Source organism: Chiloscyllium plagiosum, chromosome 34 (genome assembly GCF_004010195.1).
Source record: "Chiloscyllium plagiosum isolate BGI_BamShark_2017 chromosome 34, ASM401019v2, whole genome shotgun sequence".
NCBI lineage: Eukaryota > Metazoa > Chordata > Chondrichthyes > Orectolobiformes > Hemiscylliidae > Chiloscyllium > Chiloscyllium plagiosum.
Genome location: NC_057743.1, coordinates 12,755,430 through 12,770,228, shown reverse-complemented (window position 1 = coordinate 12,770,228; position 14,799 = coordinate 12,755,430).

Genomic DNA, 14,799 nt, shown 5'->3' with positions numbered 1-14,799 from the left:
ACTTTACTCTATTGAAATACCTAATAAGGAAAGGTATTATTTAAACACTAATAATCAAATGTTCCAATATTGGCAGCATCCCACAAACACACTCTTTGGCACAAATGCAAAACAGTTATGATTCTCAAGTGGGTGTCTGTCCAGCCCAGAAGAAAGAAACAATCTGCTCCTTTTGATTTTTTAAGAGCAAGTCTCACTACCTATGACTTCACTCTAATAGCCGCAAACTCAAGCTTTTAACTCAGCAACCAGCAGAAAACCTTCAACTAACTTGAAGCAACACTAAAAGCCTTTGTGGGTCTGTGTGAGTCCTGAATTTGCCCACTCATGATTCTTTTGTCTCATTTTTAAAGGAACACCACGGAGAAGTGAAAAGCTGCTTACCAACTTGCTGCTTGCCTATCGGAAGCAGACATTTCAGCATCACTATGTCCATACACCTCTGGAGAACCAGCACAGAATACCTCTTAAAGGCACAATCTTGTCACAGGTTGAATTGGTTTAGAGGAGAGACGCGGAACCGTCTGGTTGCTGAACCTCATGAATGGTGGGGGTGGGGGGGTGGGAACAAAAGTGCCCCTCAGAATACCAATGGGCCTAACGGTGTTGACTGAGTCATGTGTCTCCGAGCCAGGATTGGCCATACCCAGGGAGGGGACAACTGCAATGATACAGGTAATAGCCGATCAGAGAGGGACATATCCATGGAACAAGAGCTTCTGGAACCCTGGAATACTACACTTCAATAGTTTCTGAAAGGAGGAGGTGGGTGTTCCAGGAGAGGTCACCCGCCTCAGAGATTGATAATTTCAGTGTAGACTACAGAAGGGTCATTTTCTTTTTGCATTTTTTTTGACAATATTCCTGTCAATGCACATATGTTAGCTACAATGCCTGTATAACAGTTATAATTGTTGGAGATATATATACATATATATAAATAAAGGGGAGTATTGAAATAAAGAAGGAGTGACGTTTGTATGCAATTGGGTGTGTGTCTCCTTTAAGAGAGCAGGTCAGGTGACACAGACATGGAAGCTAAGAGAGGCAGTCTAAAGATTGATTGTGGATCTGTGAGATCTATAATAAAGTTTCCCTGTTCATGTTTACAGTCCATCTACCTTGTGTTCTATTTATTGTTCAAATGAACCACAAGCATTCCAAATTCATGCCCCATTTCAAAGGATCATCAAATCCCTATAGTGTGGAAACAGGGCATTTGGCCTATCAATTCTACACTAACCTTCCGAAGAGCATCCCACCCAGACCCAGCCTTCCACCCTATCCGCATAACACTGCACCAACTATAGTTAACCCACCTAGCCTGCACATCCCCAGACATTATATGGCAATTTAGAATGGCCAAACTATATAACCTGCTTATCTTTGGATTGGGGGAAGAAACCGGACCACCTTGTGGAAATCCACGCTGATATGGGGAAAACGAGTAATCACCAAACACTAGAATTGAACACAGGTCCATGGTGCTGCGAAGCAGCATTGCTAACCACTGAGCCAACATGCTGCCGTGTCAATCATTATACGCATCTTCTAACCATCATTCTCTATACTTTTCTGTCTTTTACCTTGTAGGACCAACTCCCCGACCTCTGCAGAAGAGAATACAGAGACCTCAGTGAAGCATTGGCAAGGCTGCCTCCTGCACATCTCAGATACTGACACCTTTATTGGAACATCAGGCTTAGGAAGTTGGAAACATAAGCTGATGGACACTTCATTGCAGTTCTGTAACTTTCTAAGCAAAAAAATCCTAGATCCTCAGCAATCAGAGGACTGCTGGAGACCAAGCAGTCTGCTCAGCCCTAGACAAGAAAAATTCATGGTGTCAGCAATCAGGGATTTCATGTATTGAAACAGAAGTGGCAGACAGGCATGTGGAACACAATGGTCCTCACTGAACAAAGGTTGCAGGAGTACAGTGTAGTCTAGTTCCTCCTTAAAACAAGTTCAATAATTCCAACCAGAATGTTATTGAATGAATTTGCCCAGGTGTTTCACAATATCAAACTAGTCAAATCACTAGCTGGTACCAATGCAAAATAGTCCAAACTTTATTAGGAATCAAGTTTCAATAGTTTCAAAACAATACTATCTCTAATCCTATTTAGCCCATTAAGCCTACATTTTCCAACACTCGTGTAGATTGTGCAGCCACACTCTCTCTGCTTCTGCGGGATTATGAAGCTGCTTTTACTTTTCCTCTCTCTCTCTGGGCAGTCAGCAGGTTTCTGCCTTTGGTCATGCGGGTCTCCTCAGAACATCCAAGAGGGTTGAAGAGAGATTGGTCTGCAGGTAAACCTTGTTTTCATACTTTTTTGGATGGTTTTCTGGAACAATCATGAAAACAGACTTAAAAGTGTGAAACATGGTCAAGTTTGGATGGCTTGCTACTGTTTGTTTCTTTGTGTAGCAAGACCCGGTACTCTTCTGTCTGGGCTCTTCTTTGGTGCACAAGTTGCTGGAGGTACGTCTGTCCAGGATGGCTGTTGCCTTTTACATTATGCTAATGTCATTGGCTGCTATGTTTGCACTGTCTCTGGTGTGTGGGTCTTGTAACTTCAGAGTTTTACTTGGCTAATGTACCCAGCATACCTTTCTGTTTGGGCAAGTTAGCAATCTGTGTTTCAGCAGCCAGAAGACTGTTCAGACACAGCTACCTAAACATGTGATTGACTGGCTGCCTGCATGGAAAAGTTGGCATTATCTTAGACAGCCAGGTGCAACTTTTCAAAGTCTGCTGCTGAAGCACATTGATCTGCCGTCACGACCCAAGACATGGTGACAGGGAACGAGGAAGTTAACACATGCTCCCAGTTGCCAGGGTGATGAAGTGTTGCTAGCAGGCACCCAGTCCAAGGAGCTGGCACACACACGCCCCTTACTAGTCACCTCTCAGGACATTCTAGAAGTGACAAGGTTCTCCACCTCCTTCCTGTCTGACCCCTCTAATCCTTGATAGGTAATGCCACTTGCAAGAACATCCTCAGCATGTCAGGGCCATCAATGCAAAGAAGTCTCCAAGCAAACCTTCAGGACCAATACGCTGCATTGCTGAGCAGGTTCCTTGCACCGCAGCTACAGATCCTGGGACATCACTAAGGTGAAGTGAGAGAAAAAGAAAGTTAAAAAAAACCTTTGAGGCACATTGGTGACACAGGTGACAGCAACAGTATACAAAGTATCACAGCTGCATAAATTTGATTGGTTTTGCTTTATATTTGTTTGCTTGAGTCTCTGCATTACTCTGAATGCAACTGTCCCAGTGTGATGGCTAACTTCACCTAAATACATGATGTATCATGGATCAACATCTACGTTATAGAACATTACAGTGCAGTACAGGCGCTTCGGCCCTTGATGTTGCGCTGACCTGTGAAATTAGTCTGATGCCCATCTAACCTACATTATTCCATTATTATCCATATGTATGTCCAATGCCCGTTTAAATACCCTTAACATTGACGAGTCTGCTACTTTGCAGGCATGCCCCTACTACTCGCTGAGTAAAGAAACTGCCCCTGATATCTGTCCTAAATCTATCACCCTGTAATTTAAAGCTCCCCTCGTGTTAGCCTTCACCATCCGAGGAAAAGGCTCACACTGTCCACCTTATCTCACCATCTGATTAGCGTAAGCATCAACGACATAGGTAGGAAGAAAGGTGGAGATCTAAGCAGAAATTCAGGGAGCTAGAGTGGAAACTTAGAGTTAGAAAAAACAGAGTTTTTATCTCTGGTTTGTTATCCATGCCACATGCTAGTGAAACGAGGAACAGGGAGAGAGCGGAGCTGAACATGTGGCTGCAGGGATTGTGCAGGAGGGAGGGTTTTGGATTCTTAGATAATTGGAGGTCTTTCTGACAAAGGTGGGACCTCTACAAACAGGATGGTCTTCACCTGAACCAGAGGGGTGCCAATATCCAGGAGGGGGGGTGGAAATTTGCTAATGCTTTTCAGGAGGGTTTAAACTAATTGTAATAAAGGAGGTTAAGAGTACTGAGGTCAGGAATAGGTTTAAAAGGTCACAAGAAGGCACCGGAAATTAGGATGTTGGTTTGAAATGTGTATACTTCAATGCCAGGAGCATCCGGAAAAAGATGAGTGAATTTGCAGCATGTATTGGTACCTGGGATTTCAATGTTGTGGCCATTTCAGAGACATGACTAAGGAAGGACAGGAATGGTTGCAGATTCCGGGATTTAGATGTTTCAGTAAGAACAGAGAAGATGGTAAGAGTTGGGGGGGGGGGGGGGAGGGGGAGCGTGTGGCATTGTTAATCAAGGGTAATTTTATAGCAGCTGATGTTTAAGGACTCAGCCACTGAGGTAGTTTGGGCTGAGGTTGGACACAGGAAAGGAGAGGTCACCCTATTGGGAGTTTTCTATACGTCTCAGAATTGTTCCAGGGAAGTAGAGGAAAGGATAGCAAAGATGATTCTCAATAGGAGCGAGAGTAACAGGGTAGTTGTTATGGGGGCTTTAACTTCCCCAGTATTGACTGGAAATACTATAGTTCAAGTAGTTTAGATGGGTCAGTTTTTGTTCAATGTGTGCAGGAGGGTACTCTGACAAAATATGTCGACAGGCCAACAAGGGGCGGTGCCATATTGGATTTGCTACTGGGGAATGAAACTGGCCAGGTATTAGATTTGGAGGTAGATGATCACTTTGGCGATACTGACCACAATTCAGTTATGTTTACAATAGCAATATGCAGGGATAAGTATATACTGGAAGGAAAGAGATATAACTGGGGGAAAGGTAATTATGATGTGATTAGGCAAGTTTTAGGATGCATAGGATGGGGAAGGAAACTGCAGGGATAGACACAATTGAAATGTGGAGCTTATTCAAGGAACAGCTACTGCGGATCCTTGATAAGTATATACCTATCAGGCAGGGAGGTAGTTGTTGAGAGAGGGAGCCATTGCTTACTAAAGAAGTTCAATCTCTTGTCAAGAGGAAGAAGGAGGCTTATGTGAGGATGAGGCATAAAGGCTCAATTAGGGGGCTTGAGAGTTATAAGTTAGCCAGAAAAGATCTAAAGAGAGGGCTAAGAAGAGCCAGGAGGGGACATGGGAAGTTGTTGGCAGATACGATCAAGGAAAAGCCAAAGGGCTTCTATAGGTATAACAGTAATAAAAGAATGACAAGAATAAAATTAGGGCCAATCAAAAATTGTAGTGGGAGGTTGCGTGTGGAATCTGAGGACATAGGGAAGCACTTAATGAATACTTTTCGTTAGTATTCACATTGGAAAAGGGCCATGTTATAAGAATATAGAGATACAGGCTACTAGATTAGATGGGGTTGCGATTGACAAAGAAAAGGTTTTGGCAATTTTGGAAAATCTGAATATAGATAAGACCCTGGGCTGGATAGGATTTATCCTCAGATTCTCTGGGAAGCCAGGGAAGAGATTGCAGAGCCTTTAGCTTTGATCTTTATGTCATCATTATCGACAGGAGTAGTGCCAGAGAACTGGAGGATAGCAAATATTGTTCCCTTGTTTAAGAAGGGGAGTCGGAACAACCCTGGTAATTATAGGCCAGTGAACCTTACTTCGGTTGTGGATAAGGTGTTGGAAAAGGTTATAAGAGATAGAGTTTATAATCAACGGAAAGGAATAATTTGATTAGGGATAGTCAACATGGTTTTGTGAACGGTAGGTCATGCCTCACTAACCTTGTGTTCTTCGAGAACGTGAAAAACCAGGTGGATAAAAGTAAAGCGGTTGATGTGGTGTATATGGACTTCAGTAAAGCGGTTGATAAGGTGCCACACAGTAGGCTTTCGTACAAAATATGGAGTTTCGGGATTGAAGGTGATTTAACGGTTTGGACCATAAATTGGCTAGCTGAGAGAAGACACGGTGGTGGTTGATGGGAATTGTTCATCCTGGAGCTCAGTTACCAATGGTGTGCCACAAGGATCTGTTTTGGGGACACTGCTATTTGTCACTTTTATAAATGATCTGGATGAGGGCGTAGAAGGATGGGTTAGTAAATTTGCGAACAACACTAAGGTAGGCAGAGTTGTGGATAGTGCCAAAAGATGTTGTGGGTTACAGAGGGACATAGATAAGATGCAGAACTCAGCTGAAAAGTGGCAAAGAGTTTAATGTGGAAAAGTGTGAGGTAATTCACTTCAGAAGTAGTATCAGAAATGCTGAATACCAGGCTAATGGTAAAATTCTTGGCAGTGTAGTTGAACAGAGTTCTCGGTGTCCGCATGCGAAAACATATGGACATAAGGAATAAGGCATACATAGACAATGAGTTTTGTTGACAACATTGTTCCTTGTGCTAATGCATCCCTATTCTTTCCCTAGCCTCTGCTTCCAAATTTGATGGTGTAAATGAAATAGTCAGCATTGTCTGTTAGAAAGGTGTATGGCACCCAGACAGCAACACATAAAATTGCCAGGGATTGGTGACTTGTAAGCCTGAGTCCTGTACTGTGCAGCAATGTGTATGCATGATCTTGTTGCTCTCTAAAGAGTCTCACATCACTGCCTGTCAGCCCCAATCCTCATAGGTTGAGACATCTACCTGGACCATTCCGAAGTGGTCGCAGCCATCTTCTTTCCCATTGCATCTTTTGATTTCCAACATGATGGAAGGTGAAAGGGAATGCTCTGTGGCCAGTTGTTTCCAGCTTCCATCTCTACATGTTAGTGAGGCTCTGAACTTCCAGATCCCCTTCCTGATAGATCTTCCCATGAACCTCATTTCCTGTTTCACACCTCTCCAGATTGCCATCTGACCCATCTAAATGACACGTAAGGTGACCATTCCAGGTGTGGTCATACACTGTCTCCACAACCCTTGAAGTCATGTAGTCAATATCTCCTCCCCTGCATTACACTATCCCCATTCATGCTTTACCATATCCACATATGGAATCATAGAATTTCACATTTCAGAAGGGGGCCAGTCAGCCTAGCATGTGTTTACTGTCTATAATTGCTCTTCTTCACAAACAACATCCCCACTTCCCTAAGTGTCTGGTGAATTGGTTCTTTCCTGTGGCAATGTCAAATATTAAAGATTGATGTATAGTTTTACAAGTAAACCAATCAATCAATCAGAAGACACAGATAAAAGAAATGAGAGAATGGAGTTCTACAAAGTGCACAGGAATCCTTCGTCACATTGTATGTCAGGACATCATGACTTGTTATTGGATCCATTAATGCAAACTGATTCAGAAAAGATAGGTGAAAGAAAAATAGGAGAACATCTAAATAATAGTTTAAGGTAACAATTGAGAAGGACATGAGCATGACAAAGACTGCATTGATAGACTGGAGATACATTGATTTTGAAGGGCTCCAAACACAACATAAAATAAAATGGACAATGATATTGACAAAAAAATTACAGAATTGTAAAATAAAAATATTCAAAAATTTTCAATAGAGTCCAGAAATACATATTTGGGTAAAGAAAAACATGTACAAACTGAACACCAACAAGACACCACAGATGAAGAAAAACATCTTGGAAAGTTAAGGCAAACTGATATTTTTCAAATACATTGACAGTAGAGAGAAGATGGCAATACAAAATATGAAGAAACTGGAAGAGAATTTAAAACAAGCATTAAGGAAAAAAAAACAGGAACACTAAGTAAATTATCATGGAGTATAGAACAAACTCAAATTATTTTACAGGTGAAGAATTAAGAAAAAGAAAATTTATTACAGGATGAACAGAATAAAGTCTCAGACAACAACATGAAACAGCAGAAATATTGAATAAATATTTTGCTTTCATAGTTATCAGGGAGATGGATCAGATGGACCTAACATTGGAAGACAAAATTAGAAATGATACAGAATATGTCTAAGCTAAAGAGAGGGGAAATATTCATGAAGGATAAAATCTGTTCTAAATATTACATTTGCATATTATGAAAGCATCAAAAGAGGAGAATAAAAAGGCATTATTACATGTATGTAATAATTTGTCAGAAATAGTCTATGCCAGAGATGTTAAACAATATTATTAAAACATTAAGAAGAAAGGGTATATACTTACACATTCATATGACTTAAAGCTCTGTCAACCATTCAGTTCTCACACATACATTGATATAGTCAAAGAGAACAGAGTACTTTTGGAAGTTGGAAATAAATAACAATTCACAATTCATGCGGAGTGCATTGTGGGAATCAGCTTTTGAGAATGGAAACATGGACACTTTTCCCACACTTCAATTGTAGCTTCAACTAGTTCAGATAGCGAGAGTTGAATATAATAATTATTGCAGGATTCCCTTAAAAAGATTAATGTTCAGCTGGTCATTAAATTAGTTGCTTGTTACTTTCATATCAGAGGACACATTTCTTTGCAATGTTATGATGATGGGTACCAACTGCTACCATGCAATATGTTCCTTCATATCATGAGACCAAAATTCTGTCACTTTCTTTCCAGCATCACTACATCATTGTGTGGATCTGCATTGGATGAACAGTAGCAATTCAAAAAGGCAGTTCTCTCTCACTTTCTTAAGGGAGGAATGAATAGCAAATGCTGTCCTTGTCAACAGCACCTACACCTTCCAAAGGAATAAAAATAAGTTTGCCAAAAAACATCGCCTGGATTATGCACTCATTGGACTAAAATTAATTACACAATGGTTGCACAACTGACATATGTGGCTGTGTTATCTGTGAAAACCTGCATGAATTACATTGATTAGAAAGGTAACAATTGTAACACCCCTGGTTGACCCAGCTGGAACGTTCTAGGAATACTTGGTACTCATTGAAATGGAATATACGACAAGCCCAGGCCATTTAGCCCCATGAACTGTACTATTCCATTCAATGAAATTAGGGTTAATCTGACACTTAAATCTGTATATAAACCCTAGTCACATGCCCACTAATATCACTGGATAGCAAAAGTCTCTCATTCTCACTACTGTAAATCATTAAATTTCTAAAATTAGTCAACCATCAATTTCAACTGGGGAAGAAAGTCCCAAAATTCTACTACCCTTTGTGTTAAGGTGCATTCTTAATTTCACTCCTGCAACACCTGTCTCTAAGCTTTAGACCGTTTGCTATAGCTCTAGATTACTCAAATAAAAAAAATTGGTTGCATCTACTCCATATCTAAGTTTATGTATATTAGGGCATCCTTATCAGATTTGTAAAGAATTGGCAAAGTGAAATTCCCATCAGTCATGATGAATGGGGACTGAAAAGTCCTTGGGGAAGTGTTTCCACTTGTTGTTTTCTTTCAGACTTTCACTTAATATATGTATGTTATTATGACCAGATTTCAGAGATGTCACTTTTATTCTGTTACTTGTAATTTGAATGCTTATGGTTAGTCATGTACCCCATTCTTCAAATGATGGTAAAAATAACATGAAGATCTCCCAGTTTTTAGTTCAGTGATGTCCTCCAAAATCTGGAATTTGACCTCTAAGTTGAGACAGAATAGTCACAAAACTGTCAAATGAAGAATTGCAAATGCTGGAAATCTGAAACAAAAAAAAATTGCAAAAGAAGTTCAGCCAGTCTGGCAATACTATGGAGAGAAAGCAAAGATAACAGATCAAGTCGAGTGACCCTTCTTCAGAACCGATAATACTTGGAAAGGGTGGTATGGAAGATGGGAGGGATGGAGTAACTGGGTTGAATGGACTGGTGGAGACAGGGGCCCTGAGAAAAAGAACGATTAGGCAGACAAAGGGATGGATGATAGTATGCCAATTGGAAAGAAAATTATCAGCGCCATTATCAAGTTTTCTTTCCCACTGGCACACTATCGCTCACTGCTTTTTTCCCACCACACTGTCTTCAGCATATATACCACCTTTTCTCTATACTGTTACTTCTGAAGAAGGGTCATTGTACTCGAATGGTTAACTCTGATTTCTCTCCACAGATGCTGCCAGACCTGTTGAGTTTATCAGCAATTTCTTTTCAATTACAAAACTACCTTCATGTTGTTTTAGTTATCCAATTTGCAGACTTTGCTGGCTTTGCAAACTAAACCAGCCTTTGGATAATTTAAAGTGAAGTTGTTACCCACATTCTTAAATTTTTTATATTAATGGCCAGTAAAACTTTGAAAGTATCAGAACTTAAATTTAACTTCATTTAGCAATTTTGATCTGTGGTACATTTGTAATTTTGAATTCTTGACATTGAAAAGAGCTGGCTTTCACTTGTGCAAGAAATAAAGTTGGTGTGTTTAGCCAAACATCATAATTTTTAACAAAAAGAGAAAAATTGCTGGAAAAACTCAACAGGTCTGGTAGCATCTGTGGAGAAAAAACAGAATTAACATTTCAAGTCCAGTGACTCCCTTTTTTCAGAACTGATGCTGCCAGACCTATTGACTTTCTCGCAGTTTCTCTTTTTGTTTCAGATCTTTAAGCATCTGCTGTTCTTTGTTTTATTTTAGCAATTATTTTTAAAAGATGTAACAGATTTATTGTTTGATAAATTTGTGATAAGTTGGCACCATTTTTACTATTTACGCTTCACTCAGTCTTTTTACAAACCTATTTGCAAATATTTATTTTTGGATACACCCTTCTATTCAATTTTTGGCATTTCCCTTTAAGTTTCTGTTTGGAAAATATCAGACATTCTCTTTAGGTTTGTTCAAGAAATACACTTAGAACTCGAGTGAAAGAGTTCTCACTAAAACTCTTCTTGATCATATAGGTACTTGCATTTCAATACTGGTGGTCGAGTTAAAAGCTGGAAATAAATTTTAGACCTCTCAGCAACTGTAAAAGAAAAACGTACTCGTGTTTTCTGTTTATACCCTTCATCAGAACGGTTCATTTGTCTTTTCTCTATAACAATGCTCACAGACCTATTACATATTTCTAACATCAACCTTTTATTCCTTATTGAATAGAGATGTGAGAAGTGGTGAGCTCCAATACAGTCCTTACGCTAGGTTTTTTTTCCACTGTCCATTTGTCAAGTTATTCAAACAAACATGGGACTAGGTTGAATTTTCACTGCATCAACAGGAGTACAACACTGGTACAATCATGACCAGAGCAGGGTGCAATGCAATGATCTGTATAGTTAATTAATTGCACTGTTGCGTGTGATTTGAACATTTAGAGGTAACAGTCCAATCATTATGTGTTATCCCTTAGGCACTATGCAGTACTTATGGCAGATCTTTGGAAGGCTGTGGAACTCATTACCAGGGTTAGTGTTTGAGGCAGAAACAATAGCAACAGTGAAGATAGGTAGGATAGATTTTAAAAATAATAATAATTTGTTGGATATTTTGATATATCTAATTACCCTGGAAAAATTAATGTAAAAAGTGACTGCATAGAAAGAGGCTATTCAGCCACTTGTGTCTATGTTGACCCTCTAATGGGAACAAGCAATCCTACCTCCCACCACTACCATCCTTGCCTTTTCCCTGTAGCCCTGCACACTTTTTGTTTTCAGGTAATGATCCAAATCCCTTTCAAATGCCTCATTTGAATCTAACTCCTCCACACTCATAGGCAATACATTTGACATCTTAACCACATGCTAGATATAAAAAAATCTTGCTTCACTTGCAAATTACCTTAAATGTCAGCTCTTTGGTTTTCAATCTAGCTCAAATATGAACAGTTTCTATCTGATCTGACCAGACACATCATACTTTTGAATACCACTATCAAATATTCTCTCAGTATTTACTTCTCCAAACAAAGTTCAAGGCTCTTCAAACTATGTAGATGAGTGATATTCTTCATCCTTGGAATATTCTCATGAATCTTTTCTGAATCTCATCTAATGCCTTCACATCCTTCCCAAAGTCTGGTGTCCAGAACTGGAAGCAATACTACAGTTGAAGCCGATCCAATGTTTCATGCAGGTTTAACATAACTTCCTTTCTTTTGTAATCTATACACTTGTTTATAAAGCCCAGAATGCCATAGCTTTAATCATCTATTCTCTAAATCTGTCTGGTACATACACATATACACACCCTTACTTTGGCATAGGCATTCCCACAATGTTAAATAGAAAATCCCAGAGTTTTGACTCAGATCATCGAGAGTGGGTTGGCACATTTAAAGTCACTCTCCCTTTAACTGCTTATGGCACCCTGTCCCCCTTCATGATGATCCCCATCCCACCCTCACTTATCTTGGACCTGGGCTTTTGGTGGTGCTAATGGTATGGAAGACCTCCTAACCTCTGACAAGTTAGTAGGTTTCAGGAGGTGAGATCTCCATCACCAGGGCCTTGAATGCCAGGTAAGATCTGACAGTGGCCATTTCATAGCTAGGTCTCCTTCATGGAACTGACAGCAGTTTCCTGCAAATTCTCTGACTGATGGACGAGAGCTCCTAAGGCTGATTGAATCCTGACCTTATTATTATCATCTTTCTAGGCTGAAACATGACAGAAAAGTATGGTTAACCAGAAATCAGCAATGTACAACACAGAAACAGACCCTTATGGTCCAACTCTTCCATGCCAACCAGATATCCCAACCTAATATAGTCCCATTTGCCAGCACTTGGCCCATATCCCTCTAAAACCTTCCTATTCATTTACCCATCCAGACGCTTTTTAAATGCTATAATTGTACCAGCTTGGCAGTTCATTCTTTACACGCACCACCCTCTGTGTGAAAAAGTTGCCCCTTTGGTCCTTTTTATATCTTTCTCCTAACCCTAAACCTATGCCTTCTAGTTCTGGATCCCTCACCCCAGGAAAAAGACTTTGTCTATTTATCTTATCTATGCCCCTCATAATTTTATAAACCTCTATAAGGTCACCCCTCAGCCTCTTACGCTCCAGGTAAAACAGCCCCAGCCTATTCAGTCTATCCCCATAGCTCAAATCTTCCAACCCTGGCAACATCTTTGTAAATGTTTTCTGAATCCTTTCAAATTTCACAACATTCTTTCCCATAGGAAGGAGACCAGAATTGCATACAATATTCAAAAAGTGGCCTAAACAAAATCCTGTACAACCACAACATGACTTCCTAAGTCCTATACTCAATGCCCTGAACAATCAAGGAAAACATACCAAACGTCTTCGTCACTATCCTATCTACCTGCGACTCTACTTTCAAGGAACTATGAACCTGCACTCCAAGGTCTCTTTGTTCAGCTACACTCCTAGGACCTGACCATTAAGTGTACAAGTTCTGCTTTGGTTTGCTTTTCCAAAATGCAGCACCTCATTTATCTAAATCAAACACTGTCTGCCACTCAACCCACTGGCCCATCTGATCAATGAGCAACGTGGTTGGAATTGAGATCTCAATGTGTAGGAAATTGCAGTTGTAAATTAATCTTCCCATGATCCCCACATATCTTGATTTTTCTCCTTTAATCTTATATACCAAAAATGAATAATTCATAATAGCGTCTCAATATGATTTCAAGACATGTCCAACACAACAGCTCCTGTTGTAGTCTGAGGTAACCTTCTTCGCTGTCCACTACACCTCCAATTTTGGTGTTATTTGCAAACTAACTAACTCTACGTGCTATGTTCACATCCAAATCATTTATATAAATGACAAAAAGCATTGGACCCAGCACCTATCCTTGTGGCACACCACTGGTCACAGGCCTCCAGTCTGAAAAGCAACCCTCCATTACCACCCTCTGTCTTTTATCTTTAAGCCAGTTCTCATCGCATAAGAAAAAAATTATGCCAAGGATATAGTAATAAGCTAGATACTTTTCTTGCACCATCTCATCGATTTGAATTAAATCCCGTTATTCCTGCTTTCAAAGAATATTTGTGTTTTCAAGGATTGCCAATTCTGTTTGGATATATTCCTGGAGATTTGATCTCTTGCCATTTGATCACATGATACTTGTGCAGGATTTGCAAATGTAAGTGTTTTGAGCTGAATGTAGCGTTTCAGTACACCAACAGTTCTGAATATTAAGCTGTTGTGTTGGGACAAAATGTCTTGAAATCATATTGAAACAAATTATGAATTATTCTTTTTTGGATTTGTAAGATTAAAGGAGAAAATCAAGAAATGGAGGTAATTAATTTCAGAAGCACTACTTGGTGTTGCAGATGGTATAATGTTGTTATAATGTGGGGATCACAGGAAGATTGATTTACAACTGCAATCTCAATTCCAACCATGTTGCTGGTTGAGGACAGTGAGCAATTTAAGCCTGACACTGGATAGGAGATGAAGAATTGTTGATAGGGGGCTGAGTATAGAGGAGTGGTGAATGCGGGCTTAAATTTGATTTTGAAGGTGGGGGCTAAGTGTGAATTGGTTGTTACAGTGAGGGAAGAGGTTGCTGAAGGTGGGACTGGTACAGATTGTATATATTAGATGCCTGGTGTTTTCTTTGGATGAATTTCATTGAAGATCTACCACTCTTACTTTCATTTACACCTCAGAAGAAAATTAAGCGTAAGCACTGGGAAGTCACATTCTATCCTATGTGACATCAGAAAGAGTGGAACAAAATAGGGAGCTGGAATACTCCCTACTTGAAATAGTAACAATATACTTTTTTGAACAGACTGAACTTAAAGCATGTGCATTGGCAGCATGGTGGTGCAGTGGTTATACTTCTGCCTCACAGTGTCAGGGAACTAGGTTTAATTCCAACCTTGGGTGACTGTCCATGTGGAGTTTGCATTCTCCCTGTTTCATCCCTGTTTCCTCCCAGAGTCCAAATATGTGTCGGCTCGGTGGGTTGGCTATGCTAGATTGCCTCTACTATCTCGGGTTGTGCAAGCTAAATGACTTAGCTGTGGTAAATATAGGGTTATGGAGATAGAG